The following is a 25,158-nucleotide window of genomic DNA, read 5'->3' on the forward strand; positions in this document are numbered from 1 at the left end:
TTTCTATTCTGCTTGTTCTCAGTATTATTAGGAGAATTTTTCATCTTCTTATAGATTTGGCTATTCAGCTCTTCCAATTCGAGCTCTTCAATATTCCTTTTCACTCCTCGCCTATTAATGGAATATTTCTTTTTATGTTTTCGACATCTGAAACAAATTATCGTTCCTTAAACTAATAATCCTATTCCCGCTATTGGCATCAGTATCTTACTCACAAGACTTTTACCTAGATTAGAAAACCAACTACCTACTGCGGAGAGACCATCATTTAGCCTCTTCCATGCACTATCAACCTCCAGTGGTTTAAGCTCTTTTTCCAAATTAGTAATATTTCTTACATACCCTTTAATTTGAACACTTTTGTCTGGTATGTAAGTGCAACAATGTTGCGCCTTCAACAATAATGTATCAAGAGCAAGTCAATTTTGTAAAACAATAGATCTGATCGCAACCAATTCGGTATTGACCATTATGAACCCTCCAGCAGTGTCAGTTGACAACGGATCCACTACTGTTGACAATTTGCAGATTCTGTGTGTATTTATAGCCACTCCCAGTGTAGGTATCAATGCACTAAAAATATCACCTACTATTTCACCAACACTTTCTCTTTTACTACGCACTAATTCATTAGTTCTTTAATTGCTTTCAGTGATTTTACCCACATGGTATATCTTTTGGAAGACAATACCAAAATAACAGCTCCCATACCAGTGATCTGGTAGTTTGAAATATGCCTTGTTCCCACATATATAATACATTCCGGGAAACACAGGTTCTGACCCATCTTTAAAACCCCAACCCCCAATTACCTTGTAATTGTGTTCGCATTCACAGGAACCAATGAATATATTGTTATAATAACTGGTTCTTTCTCTGTGAAGACAAAGTTTCACCTTCCTTTCGAAATCCAGCAACATAGCAGCATTAGCCCCACCATTTGAGGTGCTCCCTATGCTTTCAGCCCATTTAGGAATTTTCTGATTCTTGTCATTTGCTTTCTTTTGGAAACTCTCTCTTCTTTTCTCTACCATATTCAAAAATATTTTCTCCTTTTCTTGTAATAAGCATGTTAAGTTATTCTTGTGCGCGTCATCTATATTTATTTTACCTACTGTTAGAAAATATTCACCCATGTAACGTGCCACGTCTCTAGTGGTATGTACAGGGTTTAGGTTTCTACGTAAAGGAAGTTCAGAAAATATCACATTTAAGTTGGAATAGTAATACTGTAAAGGTCCTCTTTTGTAAAATAAACTAGCTAAAATACTACATCAAATTCCATAGTTTAGTGGCAAATGGTGGTACGTCACACCCTCAGCCACTGAAGTAGGCAGCTTCATACAGACATAGCAGTCTTCTATTTCCATTGCTTCTACATAGTGTACTAACAAGTTTGCAAATACATTTAAATGAGTTCTATTTTTGATTCTATTATAATGCATTCCTTCCTCATCTGGTACTTTTAAATCTACCTTTGTTTGTCTAAGGCTAAGTGCTCTCTCTTGTGTATCTACTCTTTGTGGTGTATCTCTAGTTTGTAGCTCTTCAGTGTCTTTTGGCAATTGACTAGTAGGGTACAGGTTTGTGTCTTTACTCATCATGAAAGGAATAGCTATTGTTAGTCCTATCCACAGTATAAGTACTATTGCTACACTACATAAACATAGTTTGCAGCATGTTTTTAAACAATTTCTTTTCGGTCTTCCATTAATAGTATGATCAGCCATTTCTGTCTAAAGGAGATTCAACCCCTCTTTGTAACTTCTACACAGATTTACCCTGTGCAAATTTCAGGTTGGTCTCACTTCTTCGTCAGTTTGATCAGTAATCAATTCTTCATCATTTTCGTCACTTATGTCTAGATTTTCAAATTCTTCCAGGACAATGTAGGTCCACTCAGGGCCCTTGTACTTATTATTCAGTCTCTGTTTAGTCATGGACTTCTTCTTCTTGGTTGTATCACAGGTTGATCAGTTTGACTTGTTATTTCATCTACCTGTTCTGGTTCTTCATTAATTTTATTTAAACGCAGTCTTAGTCTTTTGACATATGTAGGCCATTTATCTCCTTTTCTGAGTCGTTTAACTGGCACTGTGCTTGGGCCTTCTTTGAACGCTCTTTTGTTTTCATTCAGTTGTGGCACATCACTTTCAATGCTGTCTTCTGTCTCCCTCTCTATCTGACTAGGTCCAGGTCTTATTTCTGTTTCTTCTGCCTGGTCACTAGTCTCGCCTTGTTCAGGTATTTGCTATTTTTGGCTTTTACTTGTTTCACCTTTTTCGTCCTGAACGCAATTTTCTCTTCCTGTCTGGTCCTGCTCAAGCTCTTCGAACCCTTGATTTTCTTCTGCTTGAGCCTCCGCCCTAATTTCTATCTGACCCTTTTCAGGGATCTTTCCCTATCTGGTCCTCCTCAGAATCACTTTTGACTTGGATTTCTATGATCTGAGTACCTTCTTCTACACCTGTCTCGTCCTCGCTATTACTCTGTCTATCTAGGTATGTTTGGCTTCTTGTTCTCATATATTCTGCAGGTATATCGATTATTGGAATCCAATCATCTTGACTGGTGCTCGGTTGTTGTTCTTCAGCTACTTCAGGACCGATATCTTGGGACCCCTCAGCTGCACAAACTTCAGCATCAGTTTCATCAGGTTCAGTCACCTTCTTCGTATGACTGGCATGAATCCAGTGTGGAACTCCTGCACATTTTACAGCAGTGGTGGTAACCAGAATTACTTGTCGTGGTTTTCCCCACCTGGGTGCAAGGCAAGATTTTCGAGTGTGTTTCTTTAACACTACCCAATCACCAGGGTTCAGATCATGTGCTGGAGTTGCTGGTCTGGCGACAGCATCTTCCCCAACCTGGTGAGAGATAAAACGCACCTGGTCATCCAGCTCTTTGCAGTATTCCAGTACTAAATCAACAGATATACTTAGAAATTTGTATCCTGGCACCCATGCTTGCCGCATTGCTCTTCCCATCAGTATTTCATGGGGACTCAAGCCTGTTTTCCGATCTGGAATACTTCTAAGCCCCATCAGAACAAGTGGCAGAGCATCTGGCCACTCCATTCGAGTTGACTCATACATCTTACCCAATCTTGACTTGATAGTGCCATTCAATTGTTCTACCACTCCAGAAGCCTCTGGGCGATATGCACAGTGTAGTTTTTGCTTAATTTGGAACGCTTCACAAATAAGGCCCATTATTTCACTGTTAAAATGTTTTCCTCTGTCTGATTCAATTGTTGCTGGAAAACCGAAGCGTGGGATAAGCTCTCTAAGCAAGAGCTTAGCCATAGTGATGCTATCATTCCTATGTGTGGGGTAAGCTTCCACCCATTTTGAAAATAGGCAGACAATGACAAGTACGTATTTTAGTCCTGACAAGGGGGTAACTGAATGAAGTCAATCGGTAATCGAATAAAAGGAACTTCTGCCTTCCCAATCTTTCCTGGTAACACTACTGTTTTCTTCCCTGGGTTCATTTGTTGACAAATTAAACACCTCTGGCAGAGTGCTTCTGCTATGTTCCTGAATCTCGCATTAAACCATGTTCGTCTGAAGACACGTATCATAGCGTCTCTTCCCAAATGTGAATCCCCATGAATCAGCCTGGCCATAGGAGCAAGCAGACAGTTGGGTAATACTGCTGTTTCATCAAGATTAACAATGACACCATTTTCAGCCCTTCTCTGACACTCTAACTTCCTCCATTGCTCTTTTTCCTGTGGTTCTGCTGCATTCTGCAAATCTCTCACTTCTTCCCACGTATTCACATCTTCCAGCAACATAAGTTGGCAGCTGTTTCCGCTCACCTCAATCTTTTTATTAATAGCCATCTTATATTTTGCACAATGTTGGGCTAACTGGTCAGCATATTGATTACCAGCTGTCACTTTGTCATTGCAAGATTTGTGAGCAGCACACTTGACCACAGCCACTTCTTTTGGCAACTGGATTGCTTCCAGTAAATCTTTCACATATTGACTATTTCTGATTGGAGTACCTGAAGAAGTCAGGAACTCTCTTTGCATCCATAGTTGGCCATAGTCATGCACAACCCCATAACCATATTGGCTGTCCGTGTATATGGTTACTTTCCAATTTTTAAACAAGATAGAGGTTACGCACTCCGCAGTTGATTATGTGATTAAGTTGTGGTGTGCACCAGAGATAGCACTCCCCGACAAGGTGTGGTAATCAAGAAAAAGGTTGCGACACTTGGAATGAGTGTCGTCTCCCTGAGCACAACCAATTAGGACGTGAAGACGCCTTGAAGCGTATAGTCAAAATTCAAGGAATCATGTTTTCCATAGTACTTTATTCCATGTTTTTTTCACAGGAACTGGTGTATATCATGTAGCAAGTTGCTAATTTAACATCCTTAAACTTCCCAAGATGTTCAAAAAGACCATTGAGAGTTCACCCAATGCATTTCGGACTAATAAAGTCCTTCGTCAGGGGTGGTCTGAAAATAATATAGAAAAAATATATGTAGGATCTTTTCAAGTGTCTCATTGCACAAACACATTTCAAGAGTAAACAATAAATTACATGCTGCAAAATCATTGAAAGTTGAACCATAATGGTATCAGAAACCATGAAAGTGATTATAAAAAACGGATAGCAAAAAACCAATTACCGAGCGTTCTGAAATGGAAGAAAAGTTGATAGTCCCTGGAAATTGTGAACTGAAGTAAACCATGAGTGTGTCACGTTTACCCCAAATATAACAAACAAATGTCAGAAAATGCAAGTGGCTCAAAGTTAGATTGAAAAACAAAAGCGTATTGGATTATATACCAAACTCGTGATTGCCAAAAAATAAAGCTTAACGAAAATGATGGCGAGGTTCAAGAAAGAGCTTGAACCCGAAAATAGTACCGAGGTTAAAGAGATAGCGTGAGCCCAGATGAATAAAACGGGATATACCGTGTGCGAAAGTGCGGTCAGTTAAATAAATGTGCTAGCGACAAGTGAGTGAAACTTACTTGAAGGTTCAGAAACGAACAGCGTGTCCATACCGTACCGCTATCATTACACCAAAACATGTGTTCGTATGAAAGAAATAGTAAAGGGTGAAAGTGAGCTACAGATGTAAACATAGAAAGAGGACACGTATGGTGGTGGCCATCTTGTAGCGGTGTGTTTGAAAGATGAAAAGTAGATAGAAAAACTAAACAGATCCATACTGTCCACATATAAACCAGTACATAAAAAATGCAAACAGCATATAAGAAGCAAATATCAAGAAATGCAGATAATTCATCACTTCATAGGTAACACAAAAATTCCATACGATCATTTAAACCCAGTGGTTTTGAGGATAGCAGAAATTTAATCCAGTGATTTTCTCTTTGCAAGAGAAAAGTGTTATTGTCTCTGTCATCGCGCTTAGGCACCACTTCAACAGCAGCGAATCGTAATTGGCTGATGTTATGTCTAAATTCTTTAAAGTGAGCTGCTGCAGAAGATTTGAGGTTTTGAGTCCTGATGTTGCTTTTGTGTTCATTGATACGTATCTTAAGCTTGCGAGAAGTTTTCCCAGTATAAATCAATCCACAAGGACATTTAATAATGTACACCAGATTTTCAGTATCACATGTGGCGTTGAGTTTAAGCTTAATGTCGGTACCTTTCATGGGATGTTTCAAAATTGACCCTCTGATAAGGTTGTTACAGTTCTGACAATTGAAACAAGGTTGATTGCCTTTGTAAGTGGTGGAAGTTGCTTGTTTCGGTTTGGTGATGATTTCTTTTAAGTTGTGACCCCTTTTGTAGGCAAATAATGGTGGACCTTGAAAAATGTGTTTGAAATCAGGTTCAGTATCTATAATCGACCAATGTTTGAGTATGGATGCCTTATACGATCTCGAGTTCACTGAATATTTAGATACAACCACAGGTCTTTTACTGGTATCTCTGTTTTTAAAGGTCAATGTCTCCTGTCGACTCAATTTGTCACAACATTCTTTTTGTGTTACCTATGAAGTGATGAATTACCTGCATTTCTTGATATTTGCTTCTTATATGCTGTTTGCATTTTTTATGTACTGGTTTATATGTGGACAGTATGGATGTTTAGTTTTTCTATCTACTTTTCATCTTTCAAACACACCGCTACAAGATGGCCACCACCATACGTGTCCTCTTCCTATGTTTACATCTGTAGCTCACTTTCACCCTTTACTATTTCTTTCATACGAACACATGTTTTGGTGTAATGATAGTGGTACGGCGTGGACACGCTGTTCGTTTCCGAACCTTCAAGTAAGTTTCACTCACTTGTCGCTAGCACATTTGTTTAACTGACCGCACTTTCGCACATGGTATATCCCGTTTTATTCATCTGGGCTCACGCTATCTCTTTAACCTCGGTACTATTTTCGGGTTCACGCTCTTTCTTTAACCTCGCCATCATTTTCGTTAAGCTTTATTTTTTGGCAATCACGAGTTTGGTATATAATCCAATACGCTTTTGTTTTTCAAGCTAACTTCGAGCCACTTGCATTTTCTGACATTTGTTTTTTATATTTGGAGTAAACGTGACACACTCATGGTTTACTTCAGTTCACAATTTCCAGGGACTATCAACTTTTCTTCCATTTCAGAACGCTCGGTAATTGGTTTTTTGCTATCCGTTTTTTATAATCACTTTCATGGTTTCTGATACCATTATGGTTCAACTTTCAATGATTTTGCAGCATGTGATTTATTGTTTAATCTTGAAATGTGTTTGTGCAATGAGACACTTGAAAAGATCCTACATATATTTTTTCTATATTATTTTCAGACCACCCCTGACGAAGGACTTTATTAGTCCGAAATGCATTGGGTGAACTCTCAATGGTCTTTTTGAACATCTTGGGAAGTTTAAGGATGTTAAATTAGCAACTTGCTACATGATATACACCAGTTCCTGTGAAAAAAACATGGAATAAAGTACTATGGAAAACATGATTCCTTGAATTTTGACTCTACATTTCAAGACGTCTTCACGTCCTAATTGGTTGTGCTCAGGGAGACGACACTCATTCCAAGTGTCGCAACCTTTTTCTTACTTTCCAATTTTTCCCAAATTTGCAGGCCTTTGCCAGGGCAACCAATTCAGCTACTTTTGCAGACTTGACTCCATGTAAATAGGGTGCTTCTACTGGACCTCCCAACGTACACACTGAGTAGGCAGCGCTTAGTCCTCCTTCCTCATGTCTCATGCATGAGCCATCCACAAATAGCTCATAATCTGAATAAATTAATGGCTCTTCTCTTATGGCTGGTCGTGGTTTTGTGCTGTATTCAGTCAGGTCAATGCAGTCATGTTCAACTTCTCCCTTCAATTCTGCAGTATGTGAGTCAGGTAACAGGGTTGCCGGGTTCAGTATATTACACCTAGCAATGGTTACATTTCTTGCACCTACAAGAATTCTCTCGTACTTAGTCAGCCGACTAGGTGTGAGGTACTGGGTCTTTGTCCTTGTTAGCAAAATTACAACTGCATGTGGAACATACACAGTTACAGGATGTCCCATAACAATGGATTCACTCTGCTCAAGGCTCATACAAGTTGCAGCTACTGCTTTCAGGCATCCAGACAATGCAGCTGCCACTGGGTCCAATGTGGAAGAAAAATATGCCACAGGACGTCTCACTAGACCATGAATTTGAGTCAACACCGAAAGTGCACAATTATCTCGGGTGTCACAAAAAAGTGCACAATTCTTTGAATAGTCAGGCATCCCCAATGCTGGAGCTGTACACAGACAGTCTCGCAATTTTACAAAAGCAGTCATGCTTTCATCATCCCACTCTACTGGGTCTTTGGCTCTTTTCTTTGTCATCTGTATCAGGGGCTTGGCAAGGACTGCAAATCCCACAATCCATTGCCTGCAATATCCTACAACTCCAAGAAACATTCTGATCTCTTTTTGTGTTTGTGGCAAATTCATATTTTTAATTATCCTGATTCTTTCTGAGGTAACTTTTCTAACACCTCTCTCTATATGGTGCCCCGGATATTTCACGGATGTAGCACAAAATTGCAGTTTCTCTGGGGACACTTCATGTCTTCCCTCACCCAAATGATTCAGTAAAGCAATGGTATCAACAACACAGTCTTTTCGTGTTTTAGATGCCACCAAGAGGTCATCTATGTACTGAACCAGGACGGATTTTCCAGGCAGTATTAATGACTCAAGGCACTTTTTCAAAATCTGATTAAAAATCGAGGGACTTTCTGTGTACCCCTAAAAGGACATGATTCCAAACATAGACATGACTGGTGAATTCAAATGAGAAAATAAATTTGCTATCTGGGTGTAAGGGAATTGAAAAAAATGCATGACATAGGTCAATGACAGTAAACCATCCAGCCTCCCACGATATCTGATAAAGAATCACTGCAGGATTTGGCACAACTGGACAGCAAGGAACAACAATCTTATTAACCTTTCTCAGGTCCTGTACTACTCTGTGCTTACCACTCGGTTTCTTTATACCAATTACGGGTGAGTTACATGGACTGCTCAGTACTTCTTGCAAAATGCCTGCTTCAACCAATTGTTTTATCTCCACTGCAACACCTGCTTTTATCTCTGCACTCATTTTGTATTGACAAGTATTTGGGTAAACTGCATTTTCCTTAATAGTCACTTTTATTGGGTCAACGTTTGCCATCAGTCCAACATCCTTTCCAGTAAAATCACATACCTCTGGCTTTACCGTCTGTTGCAGTTCTTCTGGTAAGTCTTGTATTGTCAGTCTTTTAATTTCTGTCTCTGGTCTTAATAACATTAATTTGTAAATTCCATCTTCGTCTGGGGTTTGAATTTCAACACCATTTGGAGAGAAAAAGATGGTGCAATTCATTTTGCACAACAAATCTCATCCTAACAGGTTTACTGGACTTGAATCACATACAACAAATCTATGCATTTCTTTAAAATTGCCAATTCTGACTTCCATTGGTTCTGTAACTGGGGTACTAATTTGTTTATTAGAAACGCCCACTACTTGGATCGCTTCTTTCGAGAGGGGTAGGTTTGGAACGTCTGCTGTTCTCACAGTAGAACGGGTAGCACCAGTGTCCAACAAAAAGGTGACATCATTTCCTTCAACCTTTCCTTCAATGTATGGCCCTGACTGGTCTACCGGCAAGGAGGCGCCAAGCAGGCTCTCCTCGTCCTCCCCCCTCAGGCACCGTCAGTAAGGTTCATCACAAAAGAATGTATCATTCAGAAGGAATTGTGAAGTTGCTGTATCCTTTCTTTCCCTTCCTTCCCACTCTGTGTTATCTACACTCTGTTGTGCTTTGCTCCTGTATTTTGGCATAGGTGGCGGGGGCAACAGATTCTGTATTACCTGCTGCTGGGTCTTCCGTGGCACCTCATTCTGCGTCTGTGGATTTAAATCATTAATTCGCACATTACCATTCTGCACAGCCTTACACTCGTCTTTCCAATGCCCCAACTTGCCACATCCATGACAGGGGAATTTCTTCTTTGCATTTTCCCTATTGAATTTTTCCCTTGGCCTTCCTCCACTTCCATCACCCTAATTCTGATTGCTAGTCATTTGGTTTAACTGTTGTTCTTGTTGCTCTACTAATTTTACTTGTGCCCACATGACTTTTTCTTTTAACACTTTCCGCTTATTTTCCAGCTCATCTTCACGTATTTAAGGACCTCATCTATGGGCTAAGCTTGCCAACAAATTTTATTGTCTTTAATCCATTGTGAAATTTCTTGCCTCAATCCTAACACAAATCGATAAATGAAATGCGTCATGTCCTTCATGTCAATATTGTCTAGTCCACTGTATTGCTTGAATGTCTGTAATAAATGCTCATAATATGAATGCACTGATTCGTCCTTGTTCTGAGTGGTTCTGTCTATTTTCATCCAGTCTGTCTCCTTTGCAGGCACCTTTCCTTTAAGGTAAAGTATTTCCTGATTATGTTTTTTCATTACATCCTCGAAAGGTGCCCCTCTCTTTGGGTCTCTTGGGTACTCATCACTAGGTCAATCAACAGCAATTTTACATTCCGTCCACAGATCTACAGGAACTACAATGTCAAATAATCCATCTAAGTCTTTCAAAAGACACTTTGAAACCTTTACAAATCTCTCGACTTGTCTGTACCATTCTACAGGTTTTTCACGAAGTTTTGGGAAATCATTTGTAAATGACAAAATATCCTGTCGGGACCACGGGACATGCACATAGCCTCCCCCTGGTACCTCTCGCATGGGATATAATTTTTCCACCTTCTCTGCTTCTTTTAAAACATATTCTGAAGTCATTTCTTTCGATCGAACCTCTTCCTTTTTCTTTGCCCATCTGGCTCTCCATTTGTCTAATTCTCCCCACTTCTGTAATAAGTTTAGTAGTTCTTTTATTTGCACTTTTCTTCCTGACACGTTCATGTTTTCTAAATCTTTGTCAGAGAATTCTGCTCGATAAGGGTTTTGTAGTACTTTTGACTTACCGATGTCAATCCCCATGCTAGCTGCGGTGTCCATTAATTTTTCATGGTACACCCTTGTATTTCGAGTAATACTCTTACAAATGAATAATAATTCATCTTCACTAAGGGTATTCAGCCTGTCCAATCCCACATTCCCAGCCATCAATTCCTCCAATTCGATTCTCAATTTATACATGTCTAATGGCTTTGGCTGGGATTTTGGTTTCTCTATTTCTCGGGTCCATCTGTCTATTTCTTCAGGGGTCACTACCGTGGCACTTCTCGTACCAGAGGATGTCTCTATCTAAACTTCTCTTGAATTTAAAGGAGTGTTCTTTCTCATTGAACTGCCTTCTGGTTCTCTTATTGGTAAATCCATTAGTGAGATTACTGACTCACACTCACTGGCCTGATCATCTATTATCAATGATTCTTTTCTTGGCTGTGCTACTAATGTAGTTATAACTGGAGCTTTTGTACTGGCTTGCTTATCCCCGTACAAAGGAACAACTGGGCCAATAGTAACTGGGATTGTCAGAGCTTCAGGACTTGTGTTTAATTGAGAGATTTTCTGAATTAGTTCACTTCTCTGTTTATTCAAGGCCTCTCTTTCTCTGTTCTGTAGTACCTTTTCAATGGCGGTCTCGTGTATTATTTGCGGAATCAAAGGTGGTTTTAAAAACGGGGCACTTGGATTTACTGTACTTGGTCCCTCATTATAAGGTGGTGGATTTTTCATCAGTAGATCCTCCATATAATCATCATCTGAATCACCACTAGTCATTAAATGTTTTGTTTTCTCAGTCCTTTTATCTCCCGTGGGCTCTTCTAAAGTTAGTACTGGATATAACCCTTCTAATAACATGTTCTGGCTCCAATTTTTCATTTGTTTATCTCTGGATACCCCTTTAACTTTAGGGTAGAATTTACTCAACCCTTTGTCAGTTCTAGGTCTGTCTCGCTCAAAAGCCTCAATTTCCCATTCCTCTAGTGCCTCATATTACGTTAGTCTAGGTCTAGGATGCAGATCATTCATTCGAGTCCTTACATTGAACAAAATTCTTCCATTAAATGAGCCTTCTAAAGGAAATGCTAAAATCCCATAATCTTTTGTGTATTCCACCCAGTTCTCTAGCCATACACACGTGTGGTAACCCCTATCAAACATCGTGAATGAGGCGGGAGTATTCGGTGGTGGAATAATGACTCCTTCTCTAGTTTTAATTTGCTTATCTTTTTTAAAGTAATTCTTAACTTTGTCTACGAACGACAATTTTCTTTTGCTTCCATACATTTTGCAAGGTCTGCCTCTTATCATCTGTTCTCTAGCAAACCCTAACGGGCACATGCATCAACGATAATTACATTCGCAAACGGTGCGAATCGCAATTTTTGGCCGCTTGCTAATGCAATTATCAAAATTGCAATGCATCATGTATTTCGCAATTTTAGGAATCGCAATCATGTTGCGATTTCTAAAATTGCGATTGCATTTCAGAAATCGCAATTTCAGATTTCTGAAATGCAATGCATGATCATTTTTAAATTGCGAATTTTCAATTTGGAAGGGGTAAATTAGCATGAGGTTGAACCTCGTGCTAATTTACCGAAAACCTTCAAACATGCACAAAAATGCATTTTTTAAAGTTGCATTTTACACACACACATGTCATTGGGACATGTGTGTGTGTAAATTGCAGTTAAGTTTAATTTCAGGGGTGCAGGGAGGGGTTCTTTGGACCCCCCTGCACCCTTGAAATTGCATTTTCAATTTGCAATTCGCAAATTGAAAATCGCAAATTGTAAATGCCTTCCCATTGATTCCTATGGGCCTCTTGGCCCATAGGAATCAATGGGAAGGGTTTTCCTTAATTGCGATTCGCAAATTGTGAATCGCAATTAGGGAAAAATACCGAATCGCTAAACAAAATGTGAATTAATCATGCATTGCCGTTTGCGAATCCTTAATTGCGATTCCTTAATTTTCGCAATTAAGGATTCGCAAACGGCAACATTGATGCATGTGGCCGTAAATATCTTGGGTCAGGTCCAGTTTCGGCACTATTTAGTTGCCACATATACTTTCACAAAATTCAAGACCACTCAACTTTGTTTACAAATTTCTTCCAATACCAGCGCGTCTATTATTTTCTTTAACCAATCAAGTATGCGGTTTCAAATATCCTTAACCAATAGTTGCGCGGCTTTTCCCGTGAGATGAGTTCCCACGCTCCTGCGCTCACCCCTCCTTTACAATGCTATCTTCAGCTAGACGCCCGCTGTTTCAACCAATACCAGCGCGGCTCTGAGTGACGTCAGCGCAGCTTCGCAACTGACTCCCTCCTTCACAAGGTAATGGAAAAACTCAATTTCTTTTAACTTTAAAGTGCGTTTCTTTTTTTTTTTATCAACAACGTGAAAACATTCGCCACTGTACACGAGTGACTAGATAGGAAAGAAATATCTCACTGCAAGTAAATCATTTCCGTTTACTTTTCATACACTACGAGTTGATCCCTTCCGCCTACCTTTCATACAAGCATTAGAGAACCTGCTACTCCTTCAGACTTTATCCACTCCGGGATATATACTAAGACCAAAGTTTCACCAGCGAACCCCTTTGCTATCAATCAAGCTCAGACGAACCTGCTACTCCTCCCGAGTGACCCTTACTAGATGATATCACAACCAAAGTTTTGCCAGCGAACTCTTTGCTAACATTTATTCACCCATTCATACAGAAAACCCTAAATAGTGCTTCCGGTTCTGCCCAACCATGCACTAACTTCCTGCGGGTAAGCGACCTCATTGCGATGTGGCTTCCATTTACCACCAGCTATTCTGCCCCCGGGGATTTCAGGCAAACATATAAAAGGTACGAATGATTTTGGTTAATACATAAAATCAATATAGCAGCAATGAAATAAAATGTCAAAACATTTCAAATAACATTACATTTGATCGATCAACAAAAATGTGAATCCTAATCAACTAACCAACTACCTATCTTAACTAATCCCTAACCATCCTCTGCTACCAAAAGAAATATACTGATAGAGCGCGCATCTCTCCTTTACTCATCCCAAACCTCCTCATACTGCTATGACCTCCAAATAAACACGTTCTCGACCCTTCCCTCTTCTATCCCTCTGATAGAGCGCGCAGGTCACCCGTCTACAATTTGGTCAATACTCACCTGGGCCCATAATTCAATTCACCATATTTACTCAATCGGTTAACCCACACTCTACTACCAATCTATTTTTCCTACTAATTCCTATACCATTGACTTACCAATCCTTGTCACTGGTACCTATGACCACAATGGATAGGGGAGTTTAAAATAATAGGCAAACAGTAAAAAATACTATAACATTTGCATTCAATATAATAACCACAGACTTGGGGAAGTTTTAAACTCTTTATCTAATCATCATCAAAAGGCATAAGCCACACATTAAAAGCAATTAAACTATCCATAACCAACATCAGAAACAGTGTATAGCTATGCAAAAGAAATATTATGCCAACCATTTAGCAAGTTTGAATTAAAGGGAAGGGAAACAAGGAACATGCTATTTTGAGAAACAGACTTTTCAACTTAACTAAAAGAGGGTAAAGAAAAGGAACATACTAGAGGTTACAGTTCATGCAATTATCAAATGGTAGGGGGAAAAAGGAACAATAATATGCAATCACGAGCTTAACTTAGCATATGACTATAGGGAAGGTAATAAATGGGAACACGCTATTTATCAAAAGACTAAACTTTAGTATTTTTAAAGGGAGGGTTGGGAAGGGATCAAGAAACATATACTATGCAATCATGAGAACATTTCAGCAAAATCTATAGGAGGGTAAGAAAGTGGAACATGCTAGAATATCACATAACGATTTTCATTCAAAGGGAAGGATAAGGAGAAAAAAAAGAACATATATAATCAAAGCTTCTATCGATTTAGGGAGGGTAAAGAAAAGGATGCAAAGTATAATGACAATTATCCACTCAAATATATATTTACCTAGAATGGTGTGAAGACCAACCCCGGCCACGAGTCAGTGAAAAGGACAGAAGAACCCCAAAGAATGCAGTTGCCAATAGACCAGCAGGTGCCGTATGGAAATCAGGACAGGGTAGACCAGATTTGGATCAGGACAGGACCACTAAAGGTTAAGACCAGCACCCGCAGTTCAGTTGCAACGCCTGCGCTACTCCCTCTCTGCAAGGAATCAGCCAAAACCCAGACTGGGTTATAGCATGTACCAGCAAAGTGCTTCGCCAGCACTTCACCTTCCCAGAACCCCGTTTGGGTCAGCGAGTCTGTCTAACAGAGTGCTCCGCAGCCCTCTGTTCAAAATCACCTATTGAGTGCGTTGGGTCAGTGACAGGTCAGCTATTCGGACAAGTCGGACGATTTCTCTAGCTCAGGGGTACTCATAGTACGGCCCGCGGGCGGCCCGGCAAGCCTTCCCTGGCGGCCCGCGGACCGTCAAAACATCGTATCCGTGTTTTAATATATATATATATATTTTAATAGTGTCAGCAAACACCCCTGCGGCAGCGCGAGTCAAGAGACTGCTGCTCTGTGGGGGCCGGGGCCGGGCGATTCCGTGGAGCTGCAGGGGCCTACGAGGTGAACAAAGCCTCATTAACATGTGAATGGTCTTTTAAAGACCTGTTAATTGCTCGGGTGCGGCTGTGTGTCTGTGTGCCCGGAAGCTGTCTCAGCCCAGGCACACACAGGCAGGATTTGAAGACAAAGGTGTGTATAAATCTGGTAGGTTTGTGCTTTAACCCCTTCGATGCTGATGACGGAACGGTTCCGTCATCAGCATCGGTTGGGCTGTGCTGATGACGGAACCGCTCCGTCATCAGTACAGCGCTGGCGCTCCCCCCCTGTGCGGCGATCTTTTTTTTTTTGCAGGGGTGGCAGCGGAAGACTTTCCGCTGCCACCCCCTGGCCCCCCCACGCTTCCTGGTGACGTCAGCGCGCACAGCGCGCGCCGACGTCATCAGGAAGCGCTGGACGCGCTGGAAGCCATTTGCTTCCAGCGCGTCCAGGAACAAGGTTGGTGTTTGGTGCTGCGGTGGGGCGGGGGGGCCGTTTTTCGGTGCCTTGAGGCATCGGGGGGGAGGAAACTGTGTTTCCTCTCCCCTGATGTCCCAATGCACGGCATTCCTGGTGCACGATCGCGCACAGCGTCGCGATCGTGCACCAGGAATGCCCCACTAGACACCAGGGATTGTTTTGTGTGGGCAAATTGTGTGTAGGAAGCGACCCCTTGGGCAAGGGTCGCTTCCTCTGGCTGGCATATATATTATCAGACTTTTCTGCCCCCCCTGGGGCAGATCGGCCGTTTTTTTGGGCCGATCTGCACCCAGGGGGGGCAGAGAAGCCCACTAGACACCAGGGATTGTTTTGGGGCATATTTATTTGTCGAGGAAGCGACCCCTTGGGCAAGGGTCGCTTCCTCTTGGGGCCAAATAAAGTTTCAGACTTTTCTGCCCCCCCTGGGGCAGATCGGCCGTTTTTTTTGGCCGATCTGCACCCAGGGGGGGCAGAAAAGCCCACTAGACACCAGGGATTGCTTGTGGTTGTTTTTTTTTGTGCAGGAAGCGACCCCTTGGGCAAGGGTCGCTTCCTTAGGGGGACAAATAATGTTTTAGACTTTTCTGCCCCCCCTGGGGCAGATCGGCCGTTTTGTTTGGCCGATCTGCACCCAGGGGGGGCAGAAAAGCCCACTAGACACCAGGGATTGTTTTTTATTTATAAAGGAAGCGACCCCTTGGGCAAGGGTCGCTTCCTTAGGGGGATAAAATATTTTTCAGACTTTTCTGCCCCCCCTGGGGCAGATCGGCCGTTTTTTTGGCCGATCTGCACCCAGGGGGAGCAGAAAAGCCCACTAGACACCAGGGATTGTTTTTTATTTGAAAAGGAAGCGACCCCTTGGGGAAGGGTCGCTTCCTAGTGGCCCTAATATTTTTTTAGACTTTTCTGCTCCAGGGGGCTCACGTTTATAATGATTTATAATCTTCCCCCCTTGGGGACAGACACCCCATTTGTGACATACCCTGTGACATAGCATGTTGTAATGTGTGTTGTTTTTGTTTCTTCTAATGTGTTTTGTTTTTTTTTCTCTTTAGATTGTTGCAGTGTGCGGTTCTGTTACTGGTGGTTCTGTTGTGCTGCTGTTTCTGTAGTTGCATGTGTTTGGTAAGAGACCTTTTTTTTGTTCAATTGTAATGTAATTGTTTATTTTGCAAAGTGTGTAGTAATACGAGTATGTGTTGTTGCTGTTTGTTGTGATTGTAAAACATGTTTTGCATTTGTTTTTGATGTGTCCTTCTGTAGATGTAAGTTTTTTTTCTTCTTCTTTCTAGTGGGATATCGTTGCCTATTTGCTGTGTCTTTGCAGAGTAGGTGCTGGTGAGTGTAGTTGTGTCTTGTAAGTGAATTGTATATTTTTTCTAAATCTATTTTTTGGTGAAAAAGTCTTACATGTTTATCTTACTTTGCGCAGTGTTGGGGTTGTTGAGTTGTTTGTGCAGACTCCTTTATTTGTAAGGATAATGGCTAGCCGCCGGATTACTGCTCAGCAAGTTGTTGGAATGCTTTTTGATTCTTCCTCTGACCATGGTCCAGAGTCTGACTCTGATTCTGAGCCAGAGGTGGGAGGTGAAGATTCAGGTAGTGAGTTTTCTCTACGCATGGCTTCATCTGATGATGAAGACACTTTGAGTGCTGATGAAGCTACTTTTGGTGTGGATGATGTGCCTGTGGTTGGGGAGGACATTGCTGTGCTTACGGTTTTGGAGGACATGGTTGTGCCTGTGGTTGCGGAGGACAGTGATGTGCCAATTGTGCGGCAAGAGACATCTGGGCTGCAGCCTGGGGCTGCTAGACTTCCAGTTGGTGTTGTGAGACAAGAGTTAGCTGGGCGGCGGCCTGCGGCTGCAAGACTTGACGATGAAAGTTCTGACCTCTGGGTTGCACCAGGCATGGTGCAGCCGGCATTGCCTGAATTTACTGGTGTTCCAGGGTGTAGGGTGAACACTGAAAACTTTTTGCCTATTGATTTTTTCAAGTTGTTTATGGATGATGTGTTTTTGGCAGAGATTGTAGAGCAGACTAATTTGTATGCTGAAATTTTTTTGAGGGTGAACAGTGCCAGCCTTAAGCCCCACGCTAGAGCTACCCGGTGGACTCCCACCAATTTGGAGGAGATGAAAAAGTTTTTGGGTTTAACTCTTTTGATGGGCTTGCTTAGGAAACCATCAATGGCTTCATATTGGTCTACTAGTCCCTTGATGGCAACAGCAATATTTCCGGCAGTCATGACTCGTGATAGGTATTTGCTTCTGCTGCGGATGATGCATTTTGTTGACAATAGTCTTGCTTTGAAACGAGATCACCCTGATTGTGACCGTCTTTTCAAGATTCGGCCTGTCATTGATCATTTGGTTGATCGATTTTCTGAGATCTTTTATCCTGGGAAAGAAATTGCAGTGGATGAGTCTTTGCTATTGTTCAAGGGCCGCTTGGTATTTCGGCAATACATTCCTAGTAAGAGGGCACGCTATGGAATCAAACTGTATATGCTGTGTGACAGTGAGACTGGATATGTCTCTAATTTCAGGGTGTACACTGGTAAGGAATCCAGGATTAACCCCCCTGGTTGTCCGTCGACTTTTGGAGTGACTGAGAAAATTGTGTGGGAACTTGGTCGTGGATTTTTTAACAAAGGCCATCATTTGTATGTCGATAACTTCTACACTGGTGTGCGGTTGTTCAGGGAATTGGCCAAAGTGGACACTGTTGCTTGTGGCACAATCCGCTCAAACCGTAAAGGTTTGCCAAAAGAACTTGTTTGTCGAAAGCTTGCTCGGGGACAGTGCAGTGCTTTGCATTGTGAGGAGCTTCTAGCTGTCAAGTTTACAGACAGGAGAGATGTCTACATGTTGACTACAATACATGATGAAAGCACTGAACCGCGGAATGTTTGGGGTCAGGTTGCAGAAGTGCGCAAACCTGTGTGCATACTGGACTACAATAAGTACATGGGTGGTGTTGACAGAGTTGATCAGAGGTTGGAACCGTATGCTGCTCTTCGTAAGGCTTACATTTGGTACAAGAAGTTGGCTATCCATCTTTTCCACTTGGCAACCTTTAATGCTTTTATTGTGTTCCAGAAATCTTGTCCCCAGTCAAAGTTGACTTTTGTAAAGTTTCAGGAGTCTGTAATAGGCAGCCTTGTTTTAGTGGAACAGGCAAGTGTTCCTAGAGTTGGAGTGGTGGAGGATGTTGCCAGATTGAAAGATCGCCACTTTCCTGATACAATTCCTCCTACAACCTCAAAAGACTTTCCCAGTCGGAGATGTAGAGTCTGTTGGCGAAGAGGTTTGCGGAAGGAGGTTCGCATGTACTGCCCCGACTGCCCTTCAAACCCCGGGCTGTGTGTACCTGCTTGTTTTAGATTGTACCACACGCAAAAGAATTTTTGGGAGTATCAATGAGTGGTAAAGTGAACTGGTTGGTCTTTATTCTGTAATAGTTATTGTTCAGTTTCAAAGTTTGTATTTGTGTAGTCTTTTTAGATTTAGTTGTCGAGTTAGTAGATTTGTATCAATTTGCAATTTGTTTTTGTTTCTTTTTTATTTAAAAAAAAAAACTAAAGTATGATGTTGGTTTGCGTGTAGTGTCCATTGTCTGACTGTGTGCATGGTTTGGCGCTTGACTGCCGGTGTCTGTGGACTGGTGCTTGTCTGGCGGTGTCTGCGGACTGGTGCTTGACTGGCGGTGTGCGTGGTCTGGTGTTTGGTTGGCGGTGTGCGTGCTCTTGCGCTTGCCTGGTGTTGTGTTTGGATTTGTCTTTGGCTGGTGGTGTTCGTGGAGTGGTGCTTGACTGGTGGTGTGTGTGGAGGGGCGCTTGGCTGGTGGTGTGCATGGAGTGGTACTTGGCTGTCTGTGCACGGAGTGGTGCTTGGCTGGCGGTGTGTGTGGAGTGGTGCTTGGCTGGCGGTGTGTGTGGAGTGGCGCTTGGCTGGACGGTGTGCGTGGAGTGGTACTTGGCTGTCTGTGCACGGAGTGGTGCTTGGCTGGCGGTGTGTGTGGAGTGGTGCTTGGCTGGCGGTGTGTGTGGAGTGGCGCTTGGCTGGACGGTGTGCGTGGAGTGGTACTTGGCTGTCTGTGCACGGAGTGGTGCTTGGCTGGTGTTGTGTTTGTGGAGTGGCGCTTGGCTGGTGGTGTGTGTGGAGGGGCGCTTGGCTGGTGGTGTGCATGGAGTTGTACTTGGCTGTCTGTGCACGGAGTGGTGCTTGGCTGGCGGTGTGTGTGGAGTGGTGCTTGGCTGGCGGTGTGTGTGGAGTGGCGCTTGGCTGGACGGTGTGCATGGAGTGGTACTTGGCTGTCTGTGCACGTAGTGGTGCTTGGCTGGCGGTGTGTGTGGAGTGGTGCTTGGCTGGCGGTGTGTGTGGAGTGGCGCTTGGCTGGACGGTGTGCGTGGAGTGGCGCTTGGCTGGACGGTGTGCGTGGAGTGGTACTTGGCTGTCTGTGCACGGAGTGGTGCTTGGCTGGCGGTGTGCATGGAGTGGTACTTGGCTGTCTGTGCATGGAGTGGTGCTTGGCTGGCGGTGTGTGTGGAGTGGTGCTTGGCTGGCGGTGTGTGTGGAGTGGCGCTTGGCTGGACGGTGTGCGTGGAGTGGTACTTGGCTGTTGGTGTGCGCTGAGTGGCGCTTGGCTGGTGGTGTGTGTGGAGGGGCGCTTGGCTGGTGGTGTGCATGGAGTGGTACTTGGCTGGTGGTGTGCATGGAGTGGTACTTGGCTGTCTGTGCACGGAGTGGTGCTTGGCTGGCGGTGTGTGTGGAGTGGCGCTTGGCTGGTGGTGTGCGTGGAGTGATGCTTGGCTGGTGGTGTGTGTGGAGTGGTACTTGGCTGTCGGTGTGCGCTGAGTGGTGTTTGGCTGGCGGTGTGCATGGTCTGGTGCTTGGATGGTGGTGTGGGCGGACTGGCGCTCGGCAGGCGGTGTGTGAGTAGTTACTTTCTGTTGGTCACTACACACACTGCTAGTTGAGTGACACTCCAAACAGTCCATCATTTTGTGTAGTTGCAGTGTCCGAAATATGGGCGTGTGAAAGTGATGGGCCCTTGAATGGCGCTGTTTGCTGGTGTGAGTGGTGGAATGTGATGGGTCCGCGGCTGGCGGTGTGAATGTTTTGTATGTGTCACGCGTACGAAAGGTGTATGAATGGCCTGTAAAGCGGTTGGTGCCTTGACGTGGCTTTACAGCTCACGAGCTGAGAGTCAGTGGTTCAGTTTATCATACTTTCAATTATACACAGTGTATTTCATTTTTGTGAAATTACTTGCGTATACAATTGTATGTACTGAATCATCACTCACCCTCGTGCCAAATCCAACCAGTATGTGTGTGTGCTTGCGGATTAGATGGGTGTGTAGTAATAATTTTTTTTTTCTCTTTCTGCAGTAGGGTGTACCTTGCCCCTTATTGTGATTGTTGTTATGTGTTGCTTTTCCATTCGGATGGTGTCAATGGTCTGGTTTGTATCAGGTATGAAAGGTGCGTGAATGGCCTGTAAAACGGTTGGTGCCTTGTCGTCGCTTTACAGCTCACGAGTTGCGAGTCACTGGTTCGGTTTTTATGCATTTATTTATTGACAGAGCATTTCATTTTTTTGAAATATCTTGTTAATAAAATGTTATGTACTGAACCATCACTCGCCCTCGTGCCAAATCCAACCTGTATGTGTGTGTCTTTGAGGAATAGATAGCCGTGCTTGAATGTTTGACTTTTGAGTAACTCTGTTAAGGTGCGGTATCCTTTTACTCGGGAGAACAAGGGGAACGCAGGGTGGTAGGGCTTTTTTGCTGGCACGGCGATCCCACGCCAAAATGTTTGGAAAAGTGCTATTTTTACCTATTTTTAAGGTTTGCAAGGAGTTCTGGGTAGGAAAACATTGGGGGACCCACACATGCCATACCTCCCTGGACTCTCCCGGGTGTCTAGTTTTCAGAACTGTTTGGGTTTGCTACTTTCCAAAGAATACCACCCAGCCCCGGGCCAAAAACTCAGGTGCCCCCCCCCCCAAAATCAAAGTTATATTGCTTCAGGGTATTTTATATTCACCACCGTTAGATTTGGACCTTTTCCTGTTGCAGCCACTATGGCTACCCACGCAAGTGAGGTACCGTTTTTATCGGGAGACCTGGGGGAACGCTGGGTGGGAGGTAATTTGTGTGAGACCAGTGATGCCACGCTTTCCCAGACTACAACGTGTGAAAAAATTGACTTTTTTCTGCTAAAATGGAGGTTTGCAAGGGATTCTGGGTAAAGGAACGTTGGAGGATCCACGCAAGCCATACCTCCTTGGAAGCCCCCGGGTGTCTACTTTTCAGAAATGTGTGGGTTTGGTAGGTTTCCATAGATGGCTGTCTCGCACGGGGCCAGAAACCCAGGTAACCGCTCTTGCAAAAGCTGGTGAAATTAACAATGGTGAAAATGTTAAGTCCACCAGCTTTTGCAAGAGGGGTTACCTGGGTTTTTGGACCCGTGCGAGACAGCCATCTAGGGAAACCTACCAATCCCACACATTTCTGAAAAGTAGACACCCGGGGGCTTCCAAGGAGGTATGGCTTGCGTGGATCCTCCAACGTTCCTTTACCCAGAATCCCTTGCAACCCTCATTTTTTGCTTGGAAAAAATCTGTTTTTTCACACGTTTTAGTGTGGGAAAGCGTGGCATCACTGGGCTCACACAAATTACCTCCCACCCAGCGTTCCCCAAGGTCTCCCGATAAAAATGGTACCTCACTTGCGTGGGTAGGCATAGCGGCTGCTTTAGGAAAAGGCCCAATTCATACTGTGGAGACCAAAACATTACCTTTAGCCAAATAATCTTATTTTTTGAGGGGGTCACCTGAGCTTTTGGCCCGGGGCTTGGCAGGCATCTTTGGAAACTACCAAACCCAAACAGTTCTGAGAACTAGACACCCGGGGGAGTCCAGGGAGGTATGGCATGCGTGGGTCCCCCAATGTTTTCCTACCCAGAAACCCCTGCAAACCTGAAATTTTGGTAAAAAAACCCACTTTTCCATACTTTTTTGGGTGGGATCTCGCTGCCGGAACAAATGTCCTACCACCCAGTGTTTCCCTTGTTCTCCCGAGTAAAATGATACCTCACTTGTGTGGGTGGGCCAAAGGCATGTGACTCAGGCTGGGGTGCTTAATTTGTAAAACTTAAATATGACTAAAAACTACTTTTTTCAAAATTCATTTTTGGCGTGTTCTGCTTTGGGGCACCCACACAAGTGAGGTATCCTTTTACTCGGGAGAACAAGGGGAACGCAGGGTGGTAGGACATTTTTGCCGTCACGGCGATCCCACGCCAAAAAGTTTGGAAAAGTGCTATTTTTACCTATTTTTAAGGTTTGCAAGGAGTTCTGGGTAGGAAAACATTGGGGGACCCACGCATGCCATACCTCCCTGGACTCCCCCGGGTGTCTAGTTTTCAGAACTGTTTGGGTTTGCTACTTTGCAAAGAATACCACCGAGCCCCGGGCCACAAACTCAGATGCCCCCTCCCCCAAAATCAAGGTAGTTTTGCAATAAGGTAATGTAAATTCACCACCATACGATTTGAACCGTTTCCTGTTGCAGCCACTATGCCTACCCACGCGAATGAGGTACCATTTTTTTCGGGAGACCTGGGGGCACGCTGGGTGGGTGGAAATTTGTTGATCCACGCAGATTCCAGAACTTTCCACCACAGAAATGTGAGGAAAATGTGTTTTTTTGGTCAAATTTTTATGTTTGCAAGGGATGATTCTGGGTAACAAAACCTGGGGGTAGGCAGACGAGTCACCCCATCCTGAATTGCCCTGGGTGTCTAGTTTTCAAAAATGTATAGGGTTGCTAGATTTCCCTAGGTGCTGGCAGAGCTACGGCGCAAAAACAAAAGGTAGTCTTTTTGTCCGAATCGTGCTAAATTTCACTGGGAATTTGAGGTGCGACCATGCTGCGTTTTGCGCTGTTTCATGTCGCAGCCACTATGCCTACCCACGCAAGTGAGGTACCATTTTTTTCGGGAGACCTGGGGGCACGCTGGGTGGGTGGAAATTTGTTGATCCACGCAGATTCCAGAACTTTCCACCACAGAAATGTGAGGAAAATGTGTTTTTTTGGTCAAATTTTTATGTTTGCAAGGGATTCTGGGTAACAAAACCTGGGGGTAGGCAGACGAGTCACCCCATCCTGAATTGCCCTGGGTGTCTAGTTTTCGAAAATGTATAGGGTTGCTAGATTTCCCTAGGTGCTGGCAGAGCTACGGCACAAAAACAAAAGGTAGTCTTTTTGTCCGAATCGTGCTAAATTTCACTGGGAATTTGAGGTGCGACCATGCTGCGTTTTGCGCTGTTTCATGTCGCAGCCACTATGCCTGCCCACGCAAGTGAGGTACCATTTTTTTCGGGAGACCTGGGGGCACGCTGGGTGGGTGGAAATTTGTTGATCCACGCAGATTCCAGAACTTTCCACCACAGAAATGTGAGGAAAATTTGTTTTTTGGTCACATTTTTATGTTTGCAAGGGATTCTGGGTAACAAAACCTGGGGGTAGGCAGACGAGTCACCCCATCCTGAATTGCCCTGGGTGTCTAGTTTTCAAAAATGTATAGGGTTGCTAGATTTCCCTAGGTGCTGGCAGAGCTACGGCGCAAAAACAAAAGGTAGTCTTTTTGTCCGAATCGTGCTAAATTTCACTGGGAATTTGAGGTGCAACCATGCTGCGTTTTGCGCTGTTTCATGTCGCAGCCACTATGCCTACCCACGCAAGTGAGGTACCATTTTTTTTGGGAGACCTGGGGGCACGCTGGGTGGGTGGAAATTTGTTGATCCACGCAAATTCCAGAACTTTCCACCACAGAAATGTGAGGAAAATGTGTTTTTTTGGTCAAATTTTTATGTTTGCAAGGGATTCTGGGTAACAAAACCTGGGGGTAGGCAGACGAGTCACCCCATCCTGAATTGCTCTGGGTGTCTAGTTTTCATAAATGTATAGGGTTGCTAGATTTCCCTAGGTGCTGGCAGAGCTACGGCGCAAAAACGAAAGGTAGTCTTTTTGTCCGAATCGTGCTAAATTTCACTGGGAATTTGAGGTGCGACCATGCTGCGTTTTGCGCTGTTTCATGTCGCAGCCACTATGCCTACCCACGCAAGTGAGGTACCATTTTTTTGGGAGACCTGGGGGCACGCTGGGTGGGTGGAAATTTGTTGATCCACGCAGATTCCAGAACTTTCCACCACAGAAATGTGAGGAAAATGTGTTTTTTTGGTCAAATTTTTATGTTTGCAAGGGATGATTCTGGGTAACAAAACCTGGGGGTAGGCAGACGAGTCACCCCATCCTCAATTGCCCTGGGTGTCTAGTTTTCAAAAATGTATAGGGTTGCTAGATTTCCCTAGGTGCTGGCAGAGCTACGGCGCAAAAACAAAAGGTAGTCTTTTTGTCCGAATCGTGCTAAATTTCACTGGGAATTTGAGGTGCGACCAAGCTGCGTTTTGCGCTGTTTCATGTCGCAGCCACTATGCCTACCCACGCAAGTGAGGTACCATTTTTTTCGGGAGACCTGGGGGCACGCTGGGTGGGTGGAAATTTGTTGATCCACGCAGATTCC

Source organism: Lissotriton helveticus, chromosome 3_1 (assembly GCF_964261635.1).
Source record: "Lissotriton helveticus chromosome 3_1, aLisHel1.1, whole genome shotgun sequence".
Lineage (NCBI taxonomy): Eukaryota > Metazoa > Chordata > Amphibia > Caudata > Salamandridae > Lissotriton > Lissotriton helveticus.